This window comes from Nelusetta ayraudi, unplaced genomic scaffold (assembly GCF_046127955.1).
Source record: "Nelusetta ayraudi isolate G7.1 ecotype Tasmania unplaced genomic scaffold, CSIRO-AGI_Nayr_v1 ptg000034l, whole genome shotgun sequence".
NCBI lineage: Eukaryota > Metazoa > Chordata > Actinopteri > Tetraodontiformes > Monacanthidae > Nelusetta > Nelusetta ayraudi.
Genome location: NW_027466084.1, coordinates 3,038,755 through 3,052,008, shown reverse-complemented (window position 1 = coordinate 3,052,008; position 13,254 = coordinate 3,038,755). Strand labels below are relative to the sequence as shown.

Here is a 13,254-nt window from a genome sequence, read left to right as displayed (position 1 = left end):
TCATGAAAAAGAGTTGCTTTTGCAGGAGAAATCACAAACGACAACAACAACAACAACAACAACATGACCTTAATGAGCAAATGAAAACAAAGAAAAAAAAAACTTTGACAATCAAATCATGTCACAGTGGGGTTTTTTTTTACAGCCCGGGTTTCTCTTTGAAGTTCCCAGTGGAACGTATAAAAACTACAACTACAACTACAACAGAAAAACTACAACTACAACTGACGCGTTGTCGCACCTCAGCGGCCTAGATGGGGCTGCTGTTGCTAGCCTGGCAGTAGACAGACTGACACTGGCGTTCGAAATATTGGCACTGTTCTGTTCTGTATCTGTTCTGTTGGACCCATTAGTGCGTTTAGGGAGGCTGCCACAACCAAAATGGCACATTTTTAGCAATCATTTAATAGATATTATTGTTATTTTGAATGATGAATCTAAACAAAAAAAAAACCTCCCCCCCCAAAATTCTAGGAAACAAACAAACAAAAAAAAAACATATTCAACAAGGACTCTGGATTAAACCCGGCTGTGCTCTTGACTGCCATTTATTCCAGTCAAGACAAAATGAAATAAAATAAACGTAAGTGGGTGCACATCAGTCCACCCCAGTGGCACTGACAGTCGCTCTGTAAAGCCACTTTGAGCCTCTGTGGTGCGCTGTGATTAAGGCTCACATTGTGATGTCAGCATGATGCTCAACTCCCAAATCTCAATCCCTTTAATCTTTATCTCTTGATGCAGAGGCAGGTTGATGGAGCTCAGATGATGTAATAACTTGCATTTAGAATGTGAATCTATGTCAATGACTTTATCCCTGTGTGTCTGGCACAGTTTCACACCAACAAGAGCAAAAAGAAAAAAAAAGAACCCGCAAGACAATGCAGAACACACTGATAACTCATAGGATGTTGCATTTTTTCTATTTCCAATAATTTAATTTCATTTATTGTTACAATAAGAACCCCTTGTCAGCAGGAAGAGGCTCCAGCAGACCCCTGCAAGCCTGAAGTCGTGAAGAATTGCAGTATTGAAAATGGATGGAGGGATGGATGTCACAAAAAGAAAAACAACTAGTTTTTTACAACTGCAGGTGCGTTTTGTAACCACAGGATGAGGCTGTTATTCTATCTCGCGAGCCCCCAAAACTTGTCCATTGCCTTCAGTTGTTGTTGCAGTGGACAGGACGCCCACACACTAGCTACTTTTCCCCTAATACTGGAACGTCATCGTTTAGATTTCAAATGTTAGTTTTAACTTATTAAATCAAATTTTTTTTTTTTTTTTTTTTTTTTTTTTCATACTGATGGTTCAAACAGGCCTTTAAAATATGAGCGTTAAAATACAAACAGCATGAATTGGAGCAGGTCTTGAACTAAAAAAAGGTAGTACTGATAGATAGAATAGATGTACCTCATTGATGCCAAATTGTGAAACTACACTGTATATACTACTGTTATTATATATATATATGTATATAGTCAGTATATATATTATTATACACACTGTAATTACAAGAAACATTCAAGTCAATCTATATACAAAAGCAAAGCAACCAGAGCAGATGTGTCAAAGACAGTCAATTGTGCAGAGGCAGAGATAAGCAAGGTTTTAGAAACCACAAGTGCATGATTTGCCATTGAGTGCAGAAAAAAGGCCAGAATGCTGTCTGTCACACAGCAGGGAAGAGTTAAAGAGGGTAACAATGAATGGTTTCATTGTTTTAGCACTATTTAGCTTGATGCTAAAAACACTGTTGTACCTCCCAGTGCCTATGGATTCACATAAACAAAAACGAAATGAAACAAAAAAAGTTAGATACAGTAGATAGATATAGTCAGGCAATGGCGCCACCTTATGGCCCTTACCCTTTAGCCCCCTTTAAACCTTTGGCCTTTAGCCTTTTTCTCTGCAGAGTCAGGCCGAAATCTCACTTCTCTCCCCAACCCTGTGCAGAATCAGCCTCGGCCATTGAACCCGACGCCACTCTGAAGTCACTGGCCTTTCACAGGGCATGTGCAAATTTACGAGGTTAAAAAAAAAAAAAAATAAATAACAAAAACAAACATAGCGAGACTCATTTGTTCCCATTTAAAATGCCCCCAATAAATTTGCAGCTGTGTGTGTGTGTGTGTGTGTGTGTGTGTGTGTGTGTGTGTGTGTGTGTGTATTATGAGGCAATGGTTGTACAGTATGACTGAACTTTAATGCGTTGCAACTTGGTTAAAATTCTTGGAAGCCAAACAATCATTGAACCCAGTCGTGTGAGTCCACAGTCCACCACACAAACACACTGTACACTGTAAAATATGCCATGCGTAAACTGCCTGTGTGTCTCTATGTATTGTAGGGCCCAATGCTGGTCACTGCAAATGTGTAATCCGAGAATTGAAGTTCTCATGTGATGTCATTGGAGCTCCCTCTTGTGGTCGTTGTGGGTCATTTCAAAAGGTTTGCTTTTTGGCTTCATTGATAAAACCGGGAACTCGACACAGGCGAACATTCCCAATGGATAAACGAAACTCTTCAAAAACAAATGCACTCCTGGGATTGTTGTTGATGTTGTGTGTGTGTGTGTGTGTTTTTTTTTTTTTTTGTAAATTGGTCGTTTATCCATTTTACTTTGGTTCTTTTTATTTAATCATTGCTGATTTCAGCTGCATGGTGGATAGTATTTCAGCAAAATGAATTTTTTTTTTTTTTTAACTTTTCTGTAGTGTTTGAATTAATGCGATACTTCCTTTTGCAAGTCGACAAGGAATGAATAACTACTTCTATTTTAAATGTATATGTAATTTTGCATCACATAGTTTCTGATGAAACCTAAAAAAAAAAAAACTATGAAAAAAAGTTCTCTTGTACACTCTTTCTGCAACCACAAATACCTGTGATTTGTTGATTGTTGATCATTTTCCAAATGATGATTTGATCAATTTGAATTCTTTATGTTAAAGTCAGACTTTGGCAGTGTCAGAAACTTTCATATCATTTTCACAACACATAAAATCTCCTTCATGTTCTAATATTTTGGTTGCTTATATCCTCAACTGGTGTGAACCTGGCACGAGACCCTGCGGCTTACTTTTTATTTTGTCTCTCTGCGAAGACTTTGAACTTTCAATTTCCTGGCCGACCTGGGACGCCGCTGTACGTAGGTATTTATTTTAAACGCCGCATATGGCCTACACACCACCGACAGCGAGCATCTGATCCGGCAGGCTAATCTGAGAATGTGGGAGGGAGGCCAGAGGGAGTTCAGGTTCACCCTCCAGCGCTGCTTTCGGAACACAGCAAGCAGAAAGCTGATAGCGCTCATCCCTCTCTCTGTGTGTCTCTTTCAGACCCTTAAGCCATTCAAATCAATGTCTGAATTCAACTGACCCCATTCAAGACAGAATGTGCCAGTCAACCTCTTAGTTTAGGGAGACGTGGATTATGTGTGGATTACGATTATGTGTGTTCATGAAGGAACGTACTAATTTGTTTAACTTTTTGGACGTTTTCCAATATCTTTCTACAGCGCTTTAAAGAATGACGCAATCAGTTTTGAGACTTTATAGGATTGAACTTTTTACATCGTTCAATATGTTTGGCCCACGACTCATTTCATTTTACAAAGGAATTACAGTCTACAGCAGGTCCCAATTAGGGAACCTCTCTTCATCTAGCCTGCGTACTTTGTGCAGTGTTCGCTAACAAGGAATAACTAAGCACTGTCAACGCTTAGTCCTGTGTTCATTACCAAAAAGGAAGTGGACAGAAATGAGTTCTTATTTCCTGGTGTCCCTTGATTGATTTGTGTTATATTCATATTTTGTAATAAATTGCTTTTCCATCAGTTTATAGGAGTCCGTTAACATAAAGATATCTGATTATTCCAAACAAAAATGAAAAAGTACCCACCTTTTTTTTTTTTTGCCCGAGAGTAAAACAAAGACCACAGCACTTTTTTTTTTTTTTATACCAATTGTCTGATACTTTTATTTCCATTTATAAGTATTCTTCTCAAGTCGACAATTTACCCCGCAGCCCACCAGCTTTCTGGAATTGTCTTCAAGTAGATGTGCTGCACACAGCAGGAACAGCCATACAGGGACAAGGGGGCGGGGGGAATGGTGGTAAGACTGAGGGACACAATCAAAGCCTAAAACGGAAGGGGAGAAGGAGGGGAGGGGTGGGTGGGTAGGGAGGGGCACTGCAGTCACTGCTGCCACAATTCAGCCTGAATCAACGCCACACTGTCACGCCGCCGCCGTCGTCATCGTTCTTGTTGTTGTTGTTGTTGTTGTTGTTGTTGTCGTCTTCAGTCAGTCCAGTGCTGCTGTGCAGGAGGGAATGCTGGGATCTCGGAGGACTCAGTGCAGTGGACCTGCAAGAGAGCAAAGTACACTAATGTGGGATTTGATAGATAGGTAGATAGATAGATAGATAGATAGATAGATAGATAGATACTGTATTGATCTCAAGGGAGAAACTTGCGAGAAATTCTAAATAACATTCAACAAAACTTAGCAAACTGTCAGTGAAATACAGAATATTACATCTTAAATATCGGTGGTCAAGTCCACTGAAATTGAGAATTTGAAATGGGACACTTTCTTGAATGACAAACCAAAAGAGAACATTATTTTTTCCCCCCACCACATCCTCACATTTGAGGTTGGGGAAGGGAGGATTCCTCATGATGTCCCCTCCGCTGCACTCTTCACACAAGCAGCAAAGGCCTCCATCAGATCTTTGCAGCCCTCGATGCCCTTCTCTGCCACACTGCGAGAGACAAAAGAGAAACGAAATCACGAAAGCGCCGATATGTTATTCGTGTATTTGTTTACAGACACGGCAAACGCTCTTCGAGATTTCACTCGTTTCAATGTGTTATTCATTTTTTCATCAACGCCGACTGTTGCGGAGATTGTCAGCGGTGGTGGGCTCGGCTTAGTCCCCTGCTTCAGTAACTCTGTTGCCAAAACGGATGCTTGTTTCATGTTCCGACGGATGTTCGCGGCAGAAACCGCACAGCGACCGAAACTTCGGGACGGAATCGCCTTCCGCTAGGTGAGCTCCACGGCTCGGCCGGTTCTGTCAGGAGGCCGAATGCCAGCAGCTCCGTGTGCAGCGTTGGCTCATTCACAAAAATCTCTGATTCGAATCGGTTTCTGCACACGAGACAAAAGACGGCGTTCTGTACAATGTCATTGAAAAGTTTGGGGTCAATGACTCATCTCTGTGTTGAACTCAAACAGGTTGATGAAATAACGATCCTGAATGCTCTGCCATCATTATGAGCGAAGAAGCATTGGAACATATTCGTGTTCAATGAAAACCATTTTCAATTAGCGTTTACAAGGGAATTAAATGAATAAAGCTGAAAAGAACAAGCGTTCCTGATTCATAGCCTACTCTACGCAGCCAGTAGGCAGTTGTTGCAAATGGGTTGCGCAATGGTATTGCCAGCAGCTATACGTAGATCACGGTTTTGAGTGCAAACACTACGGTAATGAACGACCCCTATCGATTTAAAACGGGACGCACCTTTTCATCGTCAAATATGGGGAGGATTGTGTGTATTTTGAGGCACATTGGGCAACTCTATTACAATGTCAAATTAAAAGTGATCGACAGAATTACAATTGTGCAAAATTCTACGTGAAGGCGCAACAGTGAGTTTAGCTCGGTAGTTAGCTTCGGTGACTCTTTTGTGGTTTAGCACAACACAACTGAGTGTGATTATAACACAAACCATTTTTTGATATTCAATCTCTAAAATCACATTCAATTAAACCCTAAGAGCAACTAGTGTCAAAGCCATCCCATAATGTCTCCAGCGCATCCTGACTGATTTTTTTCTGCGCTAGTATTGTTTCTTGGAGTATCCCAGTAGATTATCTCACGAAGCTGCTTGTAATGGAGTTCAATGCAGAAATCAGTCAGTAATCACCCATGTTATGTTACTTATTAAATACAATTGTTGCCTACCTTCCTGATTATTATTATTATTATTATTATTATTATTATTTAGAGGACGTGTTGACGGGGCGAGAAAGAATAAATGAAGGATGAGGCCGAAAAAAAAAAAAAAAAGTGGGGAGGGCGGAAGAGAAAGAACGTTTCTCACAGGATCGTTTCGGGAGGAAACACTGCAGTCCGGCGCTGCCACAGAGCATCAGGGTGATGGAGCGAGAGCGAGGGGGGCGGGGGGAAGGGGAGGAGGAAGAGGAGGAGAGAAAGGCCATGTGGAAGAACCCATCTGTTTGATAGGATACCACAGAGGGGCGGGCTGGGGATGGGGAGGAGGGGAGGGGGGTAGAGAGGGGGTGGGGTGGTGTGGGGGGGGCGGTTGCGTGACGCAACGAAGATGACTCAACACGAGGCTGCGAGAGTGAGCGAGCAGGGAGGAGGAGGAGGAGGAGGAGGAGGAGGAGGATGAGGAGGAGGAGGAGGAGGGGTTTCATTTCATCACACGCTGAGTTTGAGGCCGGAATTAAGCTCCGCCCACCCCTTCACGTGGACCACCGCCCGCCCGTCCGCTTTACTCAATAGAGGTCCCGGATCCCGACCCCCGAACAATGTTTTACAGGCTTCCCCTCCAGTCGTTTGCCTTAATTATTGACGCAGCCTTCCCTGGCTCTACACCGCCCCCTGCTGACAGCACAGTACCTGCGTCACAGTGATAAAAAAAAAGCAGTCACTGTGGAAATTAAAGCCAGTTTGACAGCAAAATACAAGGATTTTTCGAGAAAAAACGAAAAAAATAAAAAAATAAAAATAAAAAAAATAATGTGAGCTGCTCTGGTTTTTGGCAGTCGCAATCAGCTGGTTCGGCCCGGTGGTGGCTGAACCCAGAGAGATTTGCCTCGGTGCTGCCTGTGCTTGACAGATGCTGTCTTTGGTTCCACTGGTGCAATGTTTGCAAAGCTGTCCCAGATTACCCTGGTGACTGCGGCTGCATGACAGGAAGCGGGTTTAGTTTGTTCCAATCGAGGGCGACGCACCAAGCCCTGCCTTCATCCTTCATCCTTCATCCTTCATCGCGAAGATATGTTTCCAACATTCTCGCCATGTCAAAAGAATATATAAAAAATATTACACATGTATGATATTAATCTGTTTTGCATATTAGAGTGGATTCTAAATCACATCTGTCTGTACTGTAACACCTCATATTTCTGAGTGCAACAGGATGCTTCTCATTCACAGTGATAACATATGCGAGCACACTGTGAACTATTCTTACTGTTCCAAACTGTCACAGGTCCTTCGACCTGGAGCTACAGCTTTTTTTTTTTTTTCTATTGTCGCTTCATTTTTTATTTTTTATCTGTTGACTTGAATTCAAAGGTTCCAAAGAGTATTGCATGATCCAAAATCTCATACCTGTTGTTGCCAAATATGTAATCATTTACTAAACTTCAAAGATGTGCACCAAAGAGCCACTGTGCGTCATTGGGCGTGCGTGTGGCTTCTGCAGGCAGAAGATATTCAATGCCCATTCCAACGTGCATGGGTTTTCATGGTTTATTTGTTTTTATTCCAAAAGCAAGCGGACAAACAACCAAGGAATCCTGCTTCTCCTGCTCTGACAAAACAAAACAAAACAAAACAAAAAAATGCACCTGGGCCCAGGTGCATTCTGGTCCTACACCTACCTACCCTTCCACCTGTTTGCCCTCTGGTGACAACAGCCACAGTTTGGACACAAGGCACATTCTAAAAAAGAATCTCTCCGAAACCTCAACGAAATCCTACGCAGCAAAGAATCATAATACAGAAAAAATTTACTGTTATGTCTGGAATTTGAAAAATGTGAAAAATTATTAGTAGAAAGTGGAATAAGCAGAATGATTGAAGACAGCAAAAACTACAATGTATAACCTGCTGCTGCTGTGGATCGTGGTAGGTTCCCCCCCCCCCCCCCCCTCCCCTTGTGATGTAACACACAGCTGGCTGTGGTAGATTATCCCTCTGTGCCTTCCTTTGCCAGGAGGAGTGCGCGTTGCACGAGGAAATGGGCCTCGCCGTGAATCTGCGGGCATGAGCCGCATCGGTGACGCTTGTGCAAGCGAGTGCTTAACGTTTGACGTAGTGCACTGGTGAGCGCACAACAGAAGGTCCAGCCCTGGGGAGGGTGGCGTCAGATAATCCAGCCACCGCTGGCTGGCCGGACCCTCACTACACACACACACACACACACACACACACACACACACACACACACACACAGTTTCTTAATCTCAGTCCTGAAGCTGTGTTGGCTAGAGATATCCTGTTTGAATCGCTCAAAGTGAAAAATATTCAAATGTCATCTCAGCCATTCCGGGATTCGTTATGTAACGCTGAAATGTCGGCAGCCCCTTCGCAATTAAAGCTGAAAAAAAGAAAAGGGGGGAAATCATAGATGTACACGCTGCTGTAAGTGCTGTGGGAATTAAAGGGGGATCCGTTAATGATGGGAGGCGATGACATCATCTGCAAATGTGAAAACCCTGGAGAGATGCAAAAGCGAGGTCACGTTACAGGGTCAGTGGGCGGGGAGGATGGGGAGGCTTCATTGTTCTCGTGAGATTTTAGGATGGAATGAAGCAGTTTTAATCATTTTCAGAAATTTCACATTGGCGGCCAAATGATTGGTGGTCAGCTCTGTTGGTACTCCCTGGGTCAGAGACAGGTCATCGGCAGCACTCACGCTGGGAGCAACTCTGACATCACCGTCACAGACTCAATCAAGAAATGAGGGCTGAATTATTTAGAGAAGGGTTTTCGATGCAGTTTGTCCTCTGAGACCAACATACATAATGGATACGAAGCAGGTGCTGCTGTAAAAAACGATGTACACGTCAACAAAGGCGGAGGGATGGTGTGCAGCATCACTTTATAATCATTAATCAATGGAGAAAACCAACTAACAAAAAACACATCTCTAAGTTGTTGTTTATCTTATTCTTTTAAATTTAGTGCAGATATTTTTGAACCATTCAGACGCAAAAAAGTTTACAACACATTTTTTTTATTTTAACAAATATAGCTTGTTTTTCAGATACATTAAGCTGCACTATATATATATATATGTATATATGTATGTATATGTATATATAAGCGGGTATAGAAAACGAATGAATGAATGTATACACACACATACGCTCTATGGGGGAGAAGTATAGGTGGTGCTCAAACAGGTGTGGGCGGTGGGAGGGGCGGGGGGGGCAAACGCTTTTGGCTCAGCACTCAGATTACCATCTCGACCCAAGTCATCAGATTCCACGATGAAACGCGTGACAACCAACTTCCACTTTAAGAATGCACATACGTTGCCTGCGCGCCACAAAGGTCCCGGCGTGTGAACAGGTTGAGTGCTTCCCACACGGCAACGTGCAGCGCTCAGAGTGAGACGCTGCAAAAATCCAAAGCAGAAAAAGGGGGCGAGCTGAGCCGTGAGCGAGCCGCCGATCTATGCCGCCATATGCATCGATTATCCGCTCGCTGCACAGGAAGTTTCCACAGAGGGACGCAGTGCAAATGATGAACTGGAGGCCCTGCCAGTGGACACACAGGAGAGCACTGGAGTTGGGCATGGGGCGACGCTCGTTCCAGTGGAAAGCAGCTCAATGGAGCGCGAAGACAAAGGTTTTACGTCTGTGAGTGAAATAGTGCAGCACACTGTCTCCACAGACTACTGAGCTAACCTTCAATAGCTAACTAGCTTAAGGGGGCTGTGGCGATTTTTTTTTTTTTTTTTTTTTTTTTTCTGGAAGATACTTCTCAACTCAAGAAGACACAAAAATTGAGTGATTTTGTAAATGCGCCGAGATCAAATTGCTCAAATGCTGTTGGGATTTGACCAGCATGATTTTAAAATAGATTAAATCACGATGCCATGCTAGATTGAACTTTGAGTGACGACAGCAGCCACATGTGACCTCTGTGACCGGCAAAGCTGCTATCGGCCACAGTGTTGACCTCTGGACAAAGACAATCCGGAGTAAAGCGACGCCACTTTGTGTTTTTTTGTTTTGCATTTGCTTTGATGGAAAGTTGGATCAGGAAGATTTTAGGGTTGAAATCTAAGTGATTCAGCTGCTGTAGATATGGTGTAGATATATTATGTAATCGATAATACTTTAACTCAAACTCAAAATTGGGTGGTCATCACCACATACACCTGTATTTTAAAACAAACAAATAAAGAAGTTGATTTTGGTTATTCAAAGCCAAAATATTCATCTTGCTCTTTGAAAGGCTTTTGCATTTTAAAAATGGTTAAGGAACGTTGGGTACAAAGTCTGCTGCTCATGTGTGACCTTTGTGCGACCTTGAAAAGGTCACAGATTTTTTTCTTTTTTAACAATAATCTCTGACAAAATACATCAATAGCTCATGCAAAGACAGAATGCTCTTTTCAGAAAAACACCCGCTGAAAGGATGTGAAACTTGGATAATTTATGGCTGCCTCGGTTCGCCCCTGCAGGAGTGCACAAGTGAGACTATTACTACGAGGCAGCATGGTTAAAAGCTGCATGCGTCTGGTGGAGTAGTAACATGACCTCCGGCAGGAACATGTAGAATCTTGCACATAGTGTTTCATACTCGGGCTCATGTCTCTGTGTGGATGTCACTGATACTGTGGGGGTGGCATATGACACAGTCAGCCATGTTGGATCCACAGTTATATGTGGCATGTTCCAATGTCTGCCATGGAAGCAACACAAAGCAACAATGATCTACGCAAGCTAGGTGAGAATGAGGAGTGTTTAAAATTTCTTTTGGCAGGGCGAATCACCAGGATCAGTTGGAGACATATCAATGTCACAACCGCCAACTTAAACTGTGGCGGACTGTTGGTTTCAATGCCTGATCATAAAAAACACAAACATGGCACGGTGTCCAACATAGTACAAGATAGAGGAAACCACCGGTTCTATACGAGACAGGAATTTTGGGAACGTAGTCAACCTGGACGTTCAAGAAGAAACAAGTCTCAACGGTCAAGGTATTTCTTGCACATCTGCCAGACAAGGGTCAGGCTTAAAACCCCTCAAAGGCAAACAACTCAACAGGTTTAAAACACAAGCATGACTTTGTTTTGTTGCAACTGACATAACTCATTAGGTTATGAGGTTACTCTTGAAATACTACTGCTAAAGTGACAGAATATCCAAAGAATTTAGCCACATGCAACAAATCTTATTTGTCTAAATGGAGAATTCCGGACGGCAACATGACAAGTCAGCGTCATATGCTGACACTTTTACAGCCCAGGGCCTCAGGATTACAGAGGGTGGAAAGGTCAAAGGGTCCAAAGAAAGCAGGGTCAAGTATCCTGCAGAATGTCGGGAGGGGTTTGCCCTTACATCGGCCTGGCGACTCAAGGCCCCATTTAGTCCACACTGGTACGGCCGCCTTTCAATGTCAGAGGTTCGAATTTCACACGTAACAGCCCATGAAACAGTAATCACCTGAAACCCGAGATTGACCAAACGCTTTTTCGCCTTAATCCTGCGTACAGTGCAAACACGGGCCCGTAAGTTCCAGCTTGCACCCATTTACGTGACAAATGAGAGAAGCAATGTGTTGAAGTTTCAGAAGCTCCCACCGTTTGACCAATGATTGATTGACATTATGGACTTTCTGAAGCCTGTAGAATCAAAAGGACTTATGCGTGTCCCTAAAGGGCTTCAAGAACATGTTGGCCTGTGATCACCATTTGCTCAGTTTGAGCCAACAAGCCAAAACTTAGCTGACCAAGCCCTCCAACTCAAGCGGCAGTCTTATCTGAGGGCTTCATGTTCACACATTGGCGGTGACCTAATCAGGACTGACAGTCTGACAGGCTGAAACAGACATGATAAAAAAACATGGTTTTGTCCAAAAATTAGCATTTTGCACAAAAGCATGTTGAAAGTTATAGCTAAAAAAATGAAAAACCGAATAGCCTCCAAGGTCTGAAGGTGCACACTGCCACGATGAGCGCATGAAACTCTTGCTTTGAGATCGTCTAGCACCCCTCCCCCTCATATGTCATAATGGACTGACCCAGATAGGAGGTGGGGCGAGCTTGATGCGCCAGAGATAAGACGTGCACTCAAGTGTTATGTCATAACAAGCGTGCGCCGCAAATATAAGCGGAAACTACCGCTAAGCGTTGACGCAGCAAGATGCGAAAAGGGGAAGTGTGTGGTGGTGGTGTGGGGTCGGGGGCAGGGGTGGGGTGGTCAGAACAGTTGGAACGAGCCAATGGCGGGGAGAGGGCTGCGAGTGACAGCAGCGGATTCCCAGCCTTCATCCATGCGTGTGGGTGAAAGTCGAGCCTCAAATGGCTGCCACACAACATTAATCGCCCGAATCGCTCGTCTTCAATGGGGTTACCCCAAGTGTTCATAACCTTTCGCCCCATACACCCAGGCGCCATGTCAAATCCAGTAACTCGTCACAGAACCACAACCACCGCAGCCTCCTGCAAAAGGGGGCTTCCATTCTTTGGGGGAGGAATGGAACATGGCGGATTTTCGGACACTGCATTGTTGCAATGTTGGATTTGGGCGGATCGAATTTGGCGAATTTGGCGAATCCTCCAAATGTGACTCCGATCGACAGCCGGCTGACAAATTGCTCGGTAATTGCCCCCCCGCAAAAAATCTTCAGGTCTTTTTGTTTCGTTGCTCTCTGCCGAAAGTTGAGCTTTTGGCTAATTTTTGGGGGGCAAATGAGTCAACCGCTCCAGGGTCATTTGAACGTAGACCCACGATTGGATGGACTCTTGCGCGTGCCATCACGACGAGACATCTTCAGACAGGAGCAAAAATTGCAAACCCAATTGGTAGCCACCTACCATTTGTCCAGGTCGGCCTTGATGCTGGTGCACGCAGCAGGGACGGGGGCCTCGGCGGGCGCAGCGGCGGTCTCGGAGTCCGACATGTCTGTAGGTGCTGCTGCTGCGTTGGTGTCAAGAGTGCGTGTCCTGTCCTCCAAACGCCTATAGATCCCAAAGCCGTGAGAGAGAAAGAGAGAGAGAGAGACAGGGGGAGAGAGAGAAGAGATGACAGTGAGGTGGTACAGGGGGAGGGGACACGGCCGGACGGTGGGCGGAGATAAACATGTGAGAGCGCGGCACACGTGTGTACACAGCAGCCGAAGGGGGGTGGGTGGGGGGGTCGTGGGGGGGGAGTACAGTGGGCTCGCGGGTGAGGAGGCCAGCGACCTTGGCAGCGGTACAAAGGCAGAAGCTGCAGTTCAAAAGGTTGTTGGGGGACTGAATGAGGC

General features: G+C 44.2%; 1 long non-coding RNA gene across 1 annotated transcript; it reads right to left on the bottom strand.

Moving 5' to 3' along the window:
- Window positions 1-4,156: 4,156 nt before the first annotated feature.
- LOC142892355 (uncharacterized) lies at window positions 4,157-13,020 on the bottom strand. The gene is made up of 3 exons (XR_012927413.1): window positions 12,824-13,020; window positions 4,653-4,767; window positions 4,157-4,369 (listed from the first exon to the last, which is right to left on the bottom strand). It is a non-coding gene; the product is annotated as an uncharacterized LOC142892355 (long non-coding RNA).
- Window positions 13,021-13,254: the final 234 nt, after the last annotated feature.